General features: G+C 52.9%; 1 long non-coding RNA gene across 3 annotated transcripts in view; it reads right to left on the minus strand.

Annotated features, from left to right (window-relative positions):
• Positions 1-2172: 2172 nt before the first annotated feature.
• The window catches only part of LOC135189051 (uncharacterized), a 51204-nt gene continuing 36819 nt past the window's right edge, over positions 2173-16557 (minus strand). For 2 of the 3 annotated variants that reach the window (XR_010307913.1, XR_010307916.1), the window contains exons 11-13: positions 13884-14271; positions 10257-10644; positions 5829-6988 (exon numbers count right to left, since the gene is read on the minus strand). This is a non-coding gene — a long non-coding RNA (uncharacterized LOC135189051). Of the gene's footprint in view, positions 3333-5828; positions 6989-10256; positions 10645-13883; positions 14272-16557 lie in introns of those variants that run through there. The other variant, XR_010307915.1, reaches the window with a different exon arrangement.

A 16557-nucleotide genomic window follows, 5' to 3' on the forward strand; every position in this document is an offset into this window, starting at 1 on the left:
ATGACGCACAAGAGGAAGAGGACGAAGCAGAATCATACAATCATTAAAATCATTAAGGTTGGAGAAGATCTTTAAGATCAGTCACACCAACCAGAGCACAGCTACCATGACCTTAGGAAACCCTATCCAGAAGCTCCGCAGCTAGGGCACTTCTGGTACCCTTCCAGGCAGGGTGACTCCACCACCGCCTTGGACAATCTATTTCAAAACTTCACCACTCTCTTGCCCTTCTTTTACCCAACCACACCCTTGTGTGCTCTCATCTTCTGCTTCAAACCCATCCTCTTCCCCTGTGTCATTCCCATGTTACCACATGCCCACCCACGCCCACCATGGCAATCCCAAAGCCCACCATTGCTCCCCAAACCCTGCGTGGCCTCCCCAACCTCAGCAGGTTTGCCTCAAAGCGGGGAAAGGGAAAAAAGAAGGGAACGCGACGCAACGGACAAAGAAGCAGCAGGAAGAAGAAGGAGGGGACAAAACAGGAAGGGCACGACGCAACAGGGCACGACGCAGAGGGCAAGGGCACAAGCAGGAAGGACACGACGCAGAGTGGAAGAAGAGGAGGACGCAAAGGAAGGGAAATGGGACGACGCAAAGGATGGGAAATGGGACGACGCAAAGGATGGGAAATGGGACGACGCAAAGGATGGGAAATGGGACGACGCAAAGGATGGGAAATGGGACGACGCAAAGGATGGGAAATGGGACGACGCAAGGAAGGACCGCACAGAGGAAATACGGGACAATGTGGAAGAGGGTCAACAGCATGAGGCAAAAGTAGAAGGCCACAACCCCAAAGACTATGACACAGAAGAGGAAGATGAGAACAAGGCAGAATCCTAAAGTCATTAAAATCATAGAATCAACCAGGTTGGAAGAGACCTCCAAGATCATCCACTCCAACCTATCCCCCAGCCCTATCCAGTCAACTAGACCGTGGCACCAAGTGCCTCATCCAGTCTTTTCTTGAAGACCTCCCAGGACGGTGCCTCCACCACCTCCCTGGGCAGCCCATTCCAGTGGGAAATCACTCTCTCTGTGAAAAACTTACTCCTAATCAAGAAGGTTGGAAAAGACCTGGAAGGTCATCCAGTCCAACCATCACCCAGCTACCAGGAACACTAAACTATGTCCTGAAGCGCAATATCCACATCCTTCTTCAACTCCCCCAGGCATGGTGACTCCACCACTGCCTTGGACAATCTATATCAACACTTCACCACTCTCTTGCCCTTCTTTTACCCAAGCACACCTTTGTGTGCTCTCATCTTCTGCTTCAAACCCATCCTCTTCCTCTGTGTCATTCCCATGCCCACCCACGCCCACCATGGCAATCCCAAAGCCCACCATTGCTCCCCAAACCCTCCGTGGCCTCCCCAACCTCAGCAGGTTTGCCTCAAAGCGGGGAAAGGGAAAAAAGAAGGGAACGCGACGCAATGGACAAAGAAGCAGCAGGAAGAAGCAGGAGGGGACAAAACAGGAAGGGCACGACGCAACAGGGCACGACGCAGAGGGGAAGGGGTAAGACTGGAGCAGGAAGACGAGCAGGACGAAACAAAGGAAGAAGGGCACGACGCAACGGGGCACGACGCACAATGGCAAGGGCAGAAGCAGGAAGGACACGACGCAGAGTGGAAGAAGAGGAGGACGCAAAGGAAGGGCAATGGGACGACGCAAAGGAAGGGCAATGGGACGACGCACAGGAAGGGAAATGGGACGACGCACTGGAAAGACCGCGCAGAGGAAATACGGGACAATGTAGAAGAGGCTCAAGAGCGCGAGGCAAAAGTAGAAGGCCACAACCCCAAAGACTATGACACAGAAGAGGAAGACGAGGACATGGCAGAATCATAAAATCATTAAAATCAAGAAGGTTGGAAAAGACCTTGAAGGTCATCGAGTCCAACCATCACCCGGCTACCAGCAAAACTAAACTATGTCCTGAAGCGCAAGATCCACACGCTTCTTCAACTCCCCCAGGCATGGTGACTCCACCACCTCTCTGGGTAACCTACTGCCAAGCCTCAACAGGCTCTCACACTTCTTCTTTCCAACGCCGCCCTTGCGCGTTGGGCTCTTCTGCCTCATCCCCAGCTTCCTCCTCTGTGTCGTTCCCATGTGCTCCCCCAACCCCAAAATCCCTTCCCCATTCCCACCCATGCCCAACCACAAGCCCTCTCCCCAATCCCACCACTTTCTCCTCCAATCCACCATCTCCTCCCCAAGCCCACCCTTTCCTCTCTCAAACAAGAAAACAGGAAAGAAGAAGAAGGCCACGACGCAAGAGACCACGACGCAGAGCACAAAGGCCACAACGCAGAAGAGAAAGAAGGGGATGATGCAGAAGCATAGACTCATTAAGACTCATTCCAATCGTGAAGGTTGGAAAACACCTTTAGCATCATCCACTCCAACCCAAAGTCAACCAGCATCACCACTAAACTCTGTCCTGAAGCGCCACATCTACACGCTTCTCAAACTCTTACAGAGATGGTGACTCCACCACCTCCCTGGACGGCCTCTTACGAGGCCTGACCCACACTCGCACCCTTCTAATCCACAAGCACAGCCTTGTGTGCCATCGGCTCCTGCTTCATCCCCTTCTTTTTTCCTCTCCGTCATTCATGTCTTCTCCCCAAATCCACCGAGATTTCCCCAGGCCCACCCATGCCCAACACGGCCTCCCCAAGACCAACGTCTTCTCCGCAAAGAAGACAAAGGGGAAAAAGAGGGCCACGACGCAGAAAAGCAAGATGTGGACAAGGTGGAATCATAACATCATCAAAATCATGCAGGTTGCAAAAGACCTTGAAGGTCATCGAGTGCAACCATAAGCCAGCTACCAGGAAGACTAAACTCTATCCTGAAGCAAGCTACTGCCCAGCTGTAGATGGAAAAGAAGAAACAGAAGAAGAGGAAAAGCAGCAAGAGAGAAAGATACCTGGTGCTGCAGAAGGTGGTGTTGATCCAGGGCAGCCACCATGTTCCACACAGCCCTTGGCTCTGGAAAGCCAAGGAGAGACAGGTCACTCTCTGTGTCCAACAACTCTCAAGTCTTCACATGATGCCACTTGTCGCCGCCATCTCCAGCCCCACAGGTGCTCAGCAACACTCCTCAGAGGACCTCAGGCTCTCATCCATGTCCTCGCTCTGCAGCAGCTCTTGGGCACCTCAAGGGCCAAACCTCTCAGGACCTTCAGCACTGACGCGGGGCATCATGAATATGGCCAGCTGAAACCGGAGGAGCTGGATCAACCACCTGCCCTCCAGCACGGATCCCTCTGGGCACGCTCTCAAAGGAGACGAGGGTGCGAGTGAATCTGGACGCCCTAGAAAAGAAGAAGAAGAGCAGGAGGAAGAGGGGGAAGAAGAACAATTCTTCTTCCCCCTCTTCCTCCTAGAGGATGACACATCCTCTTGCGCCTTTAACGGCACAACATATGGACAGCGAAGAAGGAAGAAAAGGAAGAGGCACAAGAAGAGGACAGCACATAGAGAGGACAACAAGAGTGCTGCAACACAAGAAAAAGAACAACCCTGCTCTCTCCAAGCCCACAAGCTTCACCCTACTTCAACCTTCTCCGCCCCAACCCACCAAGGCTTCCCTCCAAGAAGAAAAAGGCAAAGGGAAAGAAGCGCACGACGCGATAGGGGATGACGCACAAGAGGAAGAGGACGAAGCAGAATCATACAATCATTAAAATCATTAAGGTTGGAGAAGATCTTTAAGATCAGTCACACCAACCAGAGCACAGCTACCATGACCTTAGGAAACCCTATCCAGAAGCTCCGCAGCTAGGCACTTCTGGTACCCTTCCAGGCAGGGTGACTCCACCACCGCCTTGGACAATCTATTTCAAAACTTCACCACTCTCTTGCCCTTCTTTTACCCAACCACACCCTTGTGTGCTCTCATCTTCTGCTTCAAACCCATCCTCTTCCCCTGTGTCATTCCCATGTTACCACATGCCCACCCACGCCCACCATGGCAATCCCAAAGCCCACCATTGCTCCCCAAACCCTGCGTGGCCTCCCCAACCTCAGCAGGTTTGCCTCAAAGCGGGGAAAGGGAAAAAAGAAGGGAACGCGACGCAACGGACAAAGAAGCAGCAGGAAGAAGAAGGAGGGGACAAAACAGGAAGGGCACGACGCAACAGGGCACGACGCAGAGGGCAAGGGCACAAGCAGGAAGGACACGACGCAGAGTGGAAGAAGAGGAGGACGCAAAGGATGGGAAATGGGACGACGCAAAGGATGGGAAATGGGACGACGCAAAGGATGGGAAATGGGACGACGCAAAGGATGGGAAATGGGACGACGCAAAGGATGGGAAATGGGACGACGCAAGGAAGGACCGCACAGAGGAAATACGGGACAATGTGGAAGAGGGTCAACAGCATGAGGCAAAAGTAGAAGGCCACAACCCCAAAGACTATGACACAGAAGAGGAAGATGAGAACAAGGCAGAATCCTAAAGTCATTAAAATCATAGAATCAACCAGGTTGGAAGAGACCTCCAAGATCATCCACTCCAACCTATCCCCCAGCCCTATCCAGTCAACTAGACCGTGGCACCAAGTGCCTCATCCAGTCTTTTCTTGAAGACCTCCCGGGACGGTGCCTCCACCACCTCCCTGGGCAGCCCATTCCAGTGGGAAATCACTCTCTCTGTGAAGAACTTACTCCTAATCAAGAAGGTTGGAAAAGACCTGGAAGGTCATCCAGTCCAACCATCACCCAGCTACCAGGAACACTAAACTATGTCCTGAAGCGCAATATCCACATCCTTCTTCAACTCCCCCAGGCATGGTGACTCCACCACTGCCTTGGACAATCTATATCAACACTTCACCACTCTCTTGCCCTTCTTTTACCCAAGCACACCTTTGTGTGCTCTCATCTTCTGCCTCAAACCCATCCTCTTCCTCTGTGTCATTCCCATGCCCACCCACGCCCACCATGGCAATCCCAAAGCCCACCATTGCTCCCCAAACCCTCCGTGGCCTCCCCAACCTCAGCAGGTTTGCCTCAAAGCGGGGAAAGGGAAAAAAGAAGGGAACGCGACGCAATGGACAAAGAAGCAGCAGGAAGAAGCAGGAGGGGACAAAACAGGAAGGGCACGACGCAACAGGGCACGACGCAGAGGGGAAGGGGTAAGACTGGAGCAGGAAGACGAGCAGGACGAAACAAAGGAAGAAGGGCACGACGCAACGGGGCACGACGCACAATGGCAAGGGCAGAAGCAGGAAGGACACGACGCAGAGTGGAAGAAGAGGAGGACGCAAAGGAAGGGCAATGGGACGACGCAAAGGATGGGAAATGGGACGACGCACAGGAAGGGAAATGGGACGACGCACAGGAAGGGAAATGGGACGACGCACAGGAAGGACCGCGCAGAGGAAATACGGGACAATGTAGAAGAGGCTCAAGAGCGCGAGGCAAAAGTAGAAGGCCACAACCCCAAAGACTACGACACAGAAGAGGAAGACGAGGACATGGCAGAATCATAAAATCATTAAAATCAAGAAGGTTGGAAAAGACCTTGAAGGTCATCGAGTCCAACCATCACCCGGCTACCAGGAAAACTAAACTATGTCCTGAAGCGCAAGATCCACACGCTTCTTCAACTCCCCCAGGCATGGTGACTCCACCACCTCTCTGGGTAACCTACTGCCAAGCCTCAACAGGCTCTCACACTTCTTCTTTCCAACGCCGCCCTTGCGCGTTGGGCTCTTCTGCCTCATCCCCAGCTTCCTCCTCTGTGTCGTTCCCATGTGCTCCCCCAACCCCAAAATCCCTTCCCCATTCCCACCCATGCCCAACCACAAGCCCTCTCCCCAATCCCACCACTTTCTCCTCCAATCCACCATCTCCTCCCCAAGCCCACCCTTTCCTCTCTCAAACAAGAAAACAGGAAAGAAGAAGAAGGCCACGACGCAAGAGACCACGACGCAGAGCACAAAGGCCACAACGCAGAAGAGAAAGAAGGGGATGATGCAGAAGCATAGACTCATTAAGACTCATTCCAATCGTGAAGGTTGGAAAACACCTTTAGCATCATCCACTCCAACCCAAAGTCAACCAGCATCACCACTAAACTCTGTCCTGAAGCGCCACATCTACACGCTTCTCAAACTCTTACAGAGATGGTGACTCCACCACCTCCCTGGACGGCCTCTTACGAGGCCTGACCCACACTCGCACCCTTCTAATCCACAAGCACAGCCTTGTGTGCCATCGGCTCCTGCTTCATCCCCTTCTTTTTTCCTCTCCGTCATTCATGTCTTCTCCCCAAATCCACCGAGATTTCCCCAGGCCCACCCATGCCCAACACGGCCTCCCCAAGACCAACGTCTTCTCCGCAAAGAAGACAAAGGGGAAAAAGAGGGCCACGACGCAGAAAAGCAAGATGTGGACAAGGTGGAATCATAACATCATCAAAATCATGCAGGTTGCAAAAGACCTTGAAGGTCATCGAGTGCAACCATAAGCCAGCTACCAGGAAGACTAAACTCTATCCTGAAGCAAGCTACTGCCCAGCTGTAGATGGAAAAGAAGAAACAGAAGAAGAGGAAAAGCAGCAAGAGAGAAAGATACCTGGTGCTGCAGAAGGTGGTGTTGATCCAGGGCAGCCACCATGTTCCACACAGCCCTTGGCTCTGGAAAGCCAAGGAGAGACAGGTCACTCTCTGTGTCCAACAACTCTCAAGTCTTCACATGATGCCACTTGTCGCCGCCATCTCCAGCCCCACAGGTGCTCAGCAACACTCCTCAGAGGACCTCAGGCTCTCATCCATGTCCTCGCTCTGCAGCAGCTCTTGGGCACCTCAAGGGCCAAACCTCTCAGGACCTTCAGCACTGACGCGGGGCATCATGAATATGGCCAGCTGAAACCGGAGGAGCTGGATCAACCACCTGCCCTCCAGCACGGATCCCTCTGGGCACGCTCTCAAAGGAGACGAGGGTGCGAGTGAATCTGGACGCCCTAGAAAAGAAGAAGAAGAGCAGGAGGAAGAGGGGGAAGAAGAACAATTCTTCTTCCCCCTCTTCCTCCTAGAGGATGACACATCCTCTTGCGCCTTTAACGGCACAACATATGGACAGCGAAGAAGGAAGAAAAGGAAGAGGCACAAGAAGAGGACAGCACATAGAGAGGACAACAAGAGTGCTGCAACACAAGAAAAAGAACAACCCTGCTCTCTCCAAGCCCACAAGCTTCACCCTACTTCAACCTTCTCCGCCCCAACCCACCAAGGCTTCCCTCCAAGAAGAAAAAGGCAAAGGGAAAGAAGCGCACGACGCGATAGGGGATGACGCACAAGAGGAAGAGGACGAAGCAGAATCATACAATCATTAAAATCATTAAGGTTGGAGAAGATCTTTAAGATCAGTCACACCAACCAGAGCACAGCTACCATGACCTTAGGAAACCCTATCCAGAAGCTCCGCAGCTAGCCACTTCTGGTACCCTTCCAGGCAGGGTGACTCCACCACCGCCTTGGACAATCTATTTCAAAACTTCACCACTCTCTTGCCCTTCTTTTACCCAACCACACCCTTGTGTGCTCTCATCTTCTGCTTCAAACCCATCCTCTTCCCCTGTGTCATTCCCATGTTACCACATGCCCACCCACGCCCACCATGGCAATCCCAAAGCCCACCATTGCTCCCCAAACCCTCCGTGGCCTCCCCAACCTCAGCAGGTTTGCCTCAAAGCGGGGAAAGGGAAAAAAGAAGGGAACGCGACGCAACGGACAAAGAAGCAGCAGGAAGAAGAAGGAGGGGACAAAACAGGAAGGGCACGACGCAACAGGGCACGACGCAGAGGGCAAGGGCACAAGCAGGAAGGACACGACGCAGAGTGGAAGAAGAGGAGGACGCAAAGGATGGGAAATGGGACGACGCAAAGGATGGGAAATGGGACGACGCAAAGGATGGGAAATGGGACGACGCAAAGGATGGGAAATGGGACGACGCAAAGGATGGGAAATGGGACGACGCAAGGAAGGACCGCACAGAGGAAATACGGGACAATGTGGAAGAGGGTCAACAGCATGAGGCAAAAGTAGAAGGCCACAACCCCAAAGACTATGACACAGAAGAGGAAGATGAGAACAAGGCAGAATCCTAAAGTCATTAAAATCATAGAATCAACCAGGTTGGAAGAGACCTCCAAGATCATCCACTCCAACCTATCCCCCAGCCCTATCCAGTCAACTAGACCGTGGCACCAAGTGCCTCATCCAGTCTTTTCTTGAAGACCTCCCGGGACGGTGCCTCCACCACCTCCCTGGGCAGCCCATTCCAGTGGGAAATCACTCTCTCTGTGAAGAACTTACTCCTAATCAAGAAGGTTGGAAAAGACCTGGAAGGTCATCCAGTCCAACCATCACCCAGCTACCAGGAACACTAAACTATGTCCTGAAGCGCAATATCCACATCCTTCTTCAACTCCCCCAGGCATGGTGACTCCACCACTGCCTTGGACAATCTATATCAACACTTCACCACTCTCTTGCCCTTCTTTTACCCAAGCACACCTTTGTGTGCTCTCATCTTCTGCCTCAAACCCATCCTCTTCCTCTGTGTCATTCCCATGCCCACCCACGCCCACCATGGCAATCCCAAAGCCCACCATTGCTCCCCAAACCCTCCGTGGCCTCCCCAACCTCAGCAGGTTTGCCTCAAAGCGGGGAAAGGGAAAAAAGAAGGGAACGCGACGCAATGGACAAAGAAGCAGCAGGAAGAAGCAGGAGGGGACAAAACAGGAAGGGCACGACGCAACAGGGCACGACGCAGAGGGGAAGGGGTAAGACTGGAGCAGGAAGACGAGCAGGACGAAACAAAGGAAGAAGGGCACGACGCAACGGGGCACGACGCACAATGGCAAGGGCAGAAGCAGGAAGGACACGACGCAGAGTGGAAGAAGAGGAGGACGCAAAGGAAGGGCAATGGGACGACGCAAAGGATGGGAAATGGGACGACGCACAGGAAGGGAAATGGGACGACGCACAGGAAGGGAAATGGGACGACGCACAGGAAGGACCGCGCAGAGGAAATACGGGACAATGTAGAAGAGGCTCAAGAGCGCGAGGCAAAAGTAGAAGGCCACAACCCCAAAGACTATGACACAGAAGAGGAAGACGAGGACATGGCAGAATCATAAAATCATTAAAATCAAGAAGGTTGGAAAAGACCTTGAAGGTCATCGAGTCCAACCATCACCCGGCTACCAGGAAAACTAAACTATGTCCTGAAGCGCAAGATCCACACGCTTCTTCAACTCCCCCAGGCATGGTGACTCCACCACCTCTCTGGGTAACCTACTGCCAAGCCTCAACAGGCTCTCACACTTCTTCTTTCCAACGCCGCCCTTGCGCGTTGGGCTCTTCTGCCTCATCCCCAGCTTCCTCCTCTGTGTCGTTCCCATGTGCTCCCCCAACCCCAAAATCCCTTCCCCATTCCCACCCATGCCCAACCACAAGCCCTCTCCCCAATCCCACCACTTTCTCCTCCAATCCACCATCTCCTCCCCAAGCCCACCCTTTCCTCTCTCAAACAAGAAAACAGGAAAGAAGAAGAAGGCCACGACGCAAGAGACCACGACGCAGAGCACAAAGGCCACAACGCAGAAGAGAAAGAAGGGGATGATGCAGAAGCATAGACTCATTAAGACTCATTCCAATCGTGAAGGTTGGAAAACACCTTTAGCATCATCCACTCCAACCCAAAGTCAACCAGCATCACCACTAAACTCTGTCCTGAAGCGCCACATCTACACGCTTCTCAAACTCTTACAGAGATGGTGACTCCACCACCTCCCTGGACGGCCTCTTACGAGGCCTGACCCACACTCGCACCCTTCTAATCCACAAGCACAGCCTTGTGTGCCATCGGCTCCTGCTTCATCCCCTTCTTTTTTCCTCTCCGTCATTCATGTCTTCTCCCCAAATCCACCGAGATTTCCCCAGGCCCACCCATGCCCAACACGGCCTCCCCAAGACCAACGTCTTCTCCGCAAAGAAGACAAAGGGGAAAAAGAGGGCCACGACGCAGAAAAGCAAGATGTGGACAAGGTGGAATCATAACATCATCAAAATCATGCAGGTTGCAAAAGACCTTGAAGGTCATCGAGTGCAACCATAAGCCAGCTACCAGGAAGACTAAACTCTATCCTGAAGCAAGCTACTGCCCAGCTGTAGATGGAAAAGAAGAAACAGAAGAAGAGGAAAAGCAGCAAGAGAGAAAGATACCTGGTGCTGCAGAAGGTGGTGTTGATCCAGGGCAGCCACCATGTTCCACACAGCCCTTGGCTCTGGAAAGCCAAGGAGAGACAGGTCACTCTCTGTGTCCAACAACTCTCAAGTCTTCACATGATGCCACTTGTCGCCGCCATCTCCAGCCCCACAGGTGCTCAGCAACACTCCTCAGAGGACCTCAGGCTCTCATCCATGTCCTCGCTCTGCAGCAGCTCTTGGGCACCTCAAGGGCCAAACCTCTCAGGACCTTCAGCACTGACGCGGGGCATCATGAATATGGCCAGCTGAAACCGGAGGAGCTGGATCAACCACCTGCCCTCCAGCACGGATCCCTCTGGGCACGCTCTCAAAGGAGACGAGGGTGCGAGTGAATCTGGACGCCCTAGAAAAGAAGAAGAAGAGCAGGAGGAAGAGGGGGAAGAAGAACAATTCTTCTTCCCCCTCTTCCTCCTAGAGGATGACACATCCTCTTGCGCCTTTAACGGCACAACATATGGACAGCGAAGAAGGAAGAAAAGGAAGAGGCACAAGAAGAGGACAGCACATAGAGAGGACAACAAGAGTGCTGCAACACAAGAAAAAGAACAACCCTGCTCTCTCCAAGCCCACAAGCTTCACCCTACTTCAACCTTCTCCGCCCCAACCCACCAAGGCTTCCCTCCAAGAAGAAAAAGGCAAAGGGAAAGAAGCGCACGACGCGATAGGGGATGACGCACAAGAGGAAGAGGACGAAGCAGAATCATACAATCATTAAAATCATTAAGGTTGGAGAAGATCTTTAAGATCAGTCACACCAACCAGAGCACAGCTACCATGACCTTAGGAAACCCTATCCAGAAGCTCCGCAGCTAGGCACTTCTGGTACCCTTCCAGGCAGGGTGACTCCACCACCGCCTTGGACAATCTATTTCAAAACTTCACCACTCTCTTGCCCTTCTTTTACCCAACCACACCCTTGTGTGCTCTCATCTTCTGCTTCAAACCCATCCTCTTCCCCTGTGTCATTCCCATGTTACCACATGCCCACCCACGCCCACCATGGCAATCCCAAAGCCCACCATTGCTCCCCAAACCCTCCGTGGCCTCCCCAACCTCAGCAGGTTTGCCTCAAAGCGGGGAAAGGGAAAAAAGAAGGGAACGCGACGCAACGGACAAAGAAGCAGCAGGAAGAAGAAGGAGGGGACAAAACAGGAAGGGCACGACGCAACAGGGCACGACGCAGAGGGCAAGGGCACAAGCAGGAAGGACACGACGCAGAGTGGAAGAAGAGGAGGACGCAAAGGATGGGAAATGGGACGACGCAAAGGATGGGAAATGGGACGACGCAAAGGATGGGAAATGGGACGACGCAAAGGAAGGGCAATGGGACGACGCAAAGGATGGGAAATGGGACGACGCAAGGAAGGACCGCACAGAGGAAATACGGGACAATGTGGAAGAGGGTCAACAGCATGAGGCAAAAGTAGAAGGCCACAACCCCAAAGACTATGACACAGAAGAGGAAGATGAGAACAAGGCAGAATCCTAAAGTCATTAAAATCATAGAATCAACCAGGTTGGAAGAGACCTCCAAGATCATCCAGTCCAACCTATCCCCCAGCCCTATCCAGTCAACTAGACCGTGGCACCAAGTGCCTCATCCAGTCTTTTCTTGAAGACCTCCCGGGACGGTGCCTCCACCACCTCCCTGGGCAGCCCATTCCAGTGGGAAATCACTCTCTCTGTGAAGAACTTACTCCTAATCAAGAAGGTTGGAAAAGACCTGGAAGGTCATCCAGTCCAACCATCACCCAGCTACCAGGAACACTAAACTATGTCCTGAAGCGCAATATCCACATCCTTCTTCAACTCCCCCAGGCATGGTGACTCCACCACTGCCTTGGACAATCTATATCAACACTTCACCACTCTCTTGCCCTTCTTTTACCCAAGCACACCTTTGTGTGCTCTCATCTTCTGCCTCAAACCCATCCTCTTCCTCTGTGTCATTCCCATGCCCACCCACGCCCACCATGGCAATCCCAAAGCCCACCATTGCTCCCCAAACCCTCCGTGGCCTCCCCAACCTCAGCAGGTTTGCCTCAAAGCGGGGAAAGGGAAAAAAGAAGGGAACGCGACGCAATGGACAAAGAAGCAGCAGGAAGAAGCAGGAGGGGACAAAACAGGAAGGGCACGACGCAACAGGGCACGACGCAGAGGGGAAGGGGTAAGACTGGAGCAGGAAGACGAGCAGGACGAAACAAAGGAAGAAGGGCACGACGCAACGGGGCACGACGCACAATGGCAAGGGCAGAAGCAGGAAGGACACGACGCAGAGTGGAAGAAGAGGAGGACGCAAAGGAAGGGCAATGGGACGACGCACAGGATGGGAAACGGGACGACGCACAGGAAGGGAAATGGGACGACGCACAGGAAGGACCGCGCAGAGGAAATACGGGACAATGTAGAAGAGGCTCAAGAGCGCGAGGCAAAAGTAGAAGGCCACAACCCCAAAGACTATGACACAGAAGAGGAAGACGAGGACATGGCAGAATCATAAAATCATTAAAATCAAGAAGGTTGGAAAAGACCTTGAAGGTCATCGAGTCCAACCATCACCCGGCTACCAGGAAAACTAAACTATGTCCTGAAGCGCAAGATCCACACGCTTCTTCAACTCCCCCAGGCATGGTGACTCCACCACCTCTCTGGGTAACCTACTGCCAAGCCTCAACAGGCTCTCACACTTCTTCTTTCCAACGCCGCCCTTGCGCGTTGGGCTCTTCTGCCTCATCCCCAGCTTCCTCCTCTGTGTCGTTCCCAACCCCCAACCCCAAAATCCCTTCCCCATTCCCACCCATGCCCAACCACAAGCCCTCTCCCCAATCCCACCACTTTCTCCTCCAATCCACCATCTCCTCCCCAAGCCCACCCTTTCCTCTCTCAAACAAGAAAACAGGAAAGAAGAAGAAGGCCACGACGCAAGAGACCACGACGCAGAGCACAAAGGCCACAACGCAGAAGAGAAAGAAGGGGATGATGCAGAAGCATAGACTCATTAAGACTCATTCCAATCGTGAAGGTTGGAAAACACCTTTAGCATCATCCACTCCAACCCAAAGTCAACCAGCATCACCACTAAACTCTGTCCTGAAGCGCCACATCTACACGCTTCTCAAACTCTTACAGAGATGGTGACTCCACCACCTCCCTGGACGGCCTCTTACGAGGCCTGACCCACACTCGCACCCTTCTAATCCACAAGCACAGCCTTGTGTGCCATCGGCTCCTGCTTCATCCCCTTCTTTTTTCCTCTCCGTCATTCATGTCTTCTCCCCAAATCCACCGAGATTTCCCCAGGCCCACCCATGCCCAACACGGCCTCCCCAAGACCAACGTCTTCTCCGCAAAGAAGACAAAGGGGAAAAAGAGGGCCACGACGCAGAAAAGCAAGATGTGGACAAGGTGGAATCATAACATCATCAAAATCATGCAGGTTGCAAAAGACCTTGAAGGTCATCGAGTGCAACCATAAGCCAGCTACCAGGAAGACTAAACTCTATCCCGAAGCAAGCTACTGCCCAGCTGTAGATGGAAAAGAAGAAACAGAAGAAGAGGAAAAGCAGCAAGAGAGAAAGATACCTGGTGCTGCAGAAGGTGGTGTTGATCCAGGGCAGCCACCATGTTCCACACAGCCCTTGGCTCTGGAAAGCCAAGGAGAGACAGGTCACTCTCTGTGTCCAACAACTCTCAAGTCTTCACATGATGCCACTTGTCGCCGCCATCTCCAGCCCCACAGGTGCTCAGCAACACTCCTCAGAGGACCTCAGGCTCTCATCCATGTCCTCGCTCTGCAGCAGCTCTTGGGCACCTCAAGGGCCAAACCTCTCAGGACCTTCAGCACTGACGCGGGGCATCATGAATATGGCCAGCTGAAACCGGAGGAGCTGGATCAACCACCTGCCCTCCAGCACGGATCCCTCTGGGCACGCTCTCAAAGGAGACGAGGGTGCGAGTGAATCTGGACGCCCTAGAAAAGAAGAAGAAGAGCAGGAGGAAGAGGGGGAAGAAGAACAATTCTTCTTCCCCCTCTTCCTCCTAGAGGATGACACATCCTCTTGCGCCTTTAACGGCACAACATATGGACAGCGAAGAAGGAAGAAAAGGAAGAGGCACAAGAAGAGGACAGCACATAGAGAGGACAACAAGAGTGCTGCAACACAAGAAAAAGAACAACCCTGCTCTCTCCAAGCCCACAAGCTTCACCCTACTTCAACCTTCTCCGCCCCAACCCACCAAGGCTTCCCTCCAAGAAGAAAAAGGCAAAGGGAAAGAAGCGCACGACGCGATAGGGGATGACGCACAAGAGGAAGAGGACGAAGCAGAATCATACAATCATTAAAATCATTAAGGTTGGAGAAGATCTTTAAGATCAGTCACACCAACCAGAGCACAGCTACCATGACCTTAGGAAACCCTATCCAGAAGCTCCGCAGCTAGGCACTTCTGGTACCCTTCCAGGCAGGGTGACTCCACCACCGCCTTGGACAATCTATTTCAAAACTTCACCACTCTCTTGCCCTTCTTTTACCCAACCACACCCTTGTGTGCTCTCATCTTCTGCTTCAAACCCATCCTCTTCCCCTGTGTCATTCCCATGTTACCACATGCCCACCCACGCCCACCATGGCAATCCCAAAGCCCACCATTGCTCCCCAAACCCTGCGTGGCCTCCCCAACCTCAGCAGGTTTGCCTCAAAGCGGGGAAAGGGAAAAAAGAAGGGAACGCGACGCAACGGACAAAGAAGCAGCAGGAAGAAGAAGGAGGGGACAAAACAGGAAGGGCACGACGCAACAGGGCACGACGCAGAGGGCAAGGGCACAAGCAGGAAGGACACGACGCAGAGTGGAAGAAGAGGAGGACGCAAAGGAAGGGCAATGGGACGACGCAAAGGATGGGAAATGGGACGACGCAAAGGATGGGAAATGGGACGACGCAAAGGATGGGAAATGGGACGACGCAAGGAAGGACCGCACAGAGGAAATACGGGACAATGTGGAAGAGGGTCAACAGCATGAGGCAAAAGTAGAAGGCCACAACCCCAAAGACTATGACACAGAAGAGGAAGATGAGAACAAGGCAGAATCCTAAAGTCATTAAAATCATAGAATCAACCAGGTTGGAAGAGACCTCCAAGATCATCCACTCCAACCTATCCCCCAGCCCTATCCAGTCAACTAGACCGTGGCACCAAGTGCCTCATCCAGTCTTTTCTTGAAGACCTCCCGGGACGGTGCCTCCACCACCTCCCTGGGCAGCCCATTCCAGTGGGAAATCACTCTCTCTGTGAAGAACTTACTCCTAATCAAGAAGGTTGGAAAAGACCTGGAAGGTCATCCAGTCCAACCATCACCCAGCTACCAGGAACACTAAACTATGTCCTGAAGCGCAATATCCACATCCTTCTTCAACTCCCCCAGGCATGGTGACTCCACCACTGCCTTGGACAATCTATATCAACACTTCACCACTCTCTTGCCCTTCTTTTACCCAAGCACACCTTTGTGTGCTCTCATCTTCTGCCTCAAACCCATCCTCTTCCTCTGTGTCATTCCCATGCCCACCCACGCCCACCATGGCAATCCCAAAGCCCACCATTGCTCCCCAAACCCTCCGTGGCCTCCCCAACCTCAGCAGGTTTGCCTCAAAGCGGGGAAAGGGAAAAAAGAAGGGAACGCGACGCAATGGACAAAGAAGCAGCAGGAAGAAGCAGGAGGGGACAAAACAGGAAGGGCACGACGCAACAGGGCACGACGCAGAGGGGAAGGGGTAAGACTGGAGCAGGAAGACGAGCAGGACGAAACAAAGGAAGAAGGGCACGACGCAACGGGGCACGACGCACAATGGCAAGGGCAGAAGCAGGAAGGACACGACGCAGAGTGGAAGAAGAGGAGGACGCAAAGGAAGGGCAATGGGACGACGCACAGGAAGGGAAATGGGACGACGCACAGGAAGGGAAATGGGACGACGCACAGGAAGGACCGCGCAGAGGAAATACGGGACAATGTAGAAGAGGCTCAAGAGCGCGAGGCAAAAGTAGAAGGCCACAACCCCAAAGACTACGACACAGAAGAGGAAGACGAGGACATGGCAGAATCATAAAATCATTAAAATCAAGAAGGTTGGAAAAGACCTTGAAGGTCATCGAGTCCAACCATCACCCGGCTACCAGGAAAACTAAACTATGTCCTGAAGCGCAAGATCCACACGCTTCTTCAACTCCCCCAGGCATGGTGACTCCACCACCTCTCTGGG

Source organism: Pogoniulus pusillus, chromosome 3 (assembly GCF_015220805.1).
Source record: "Pogoniulus pusillus isolate bPogPus1 chromosome 3, bPogPus1.pri, whole genome shotgun sequence".
Lineage (NCBI taxonomy): Eukaryota > Metazoa > Chordata > Aves > Piciformes > Lybiidae > Pogoniulus > Pogoniulus pusillus.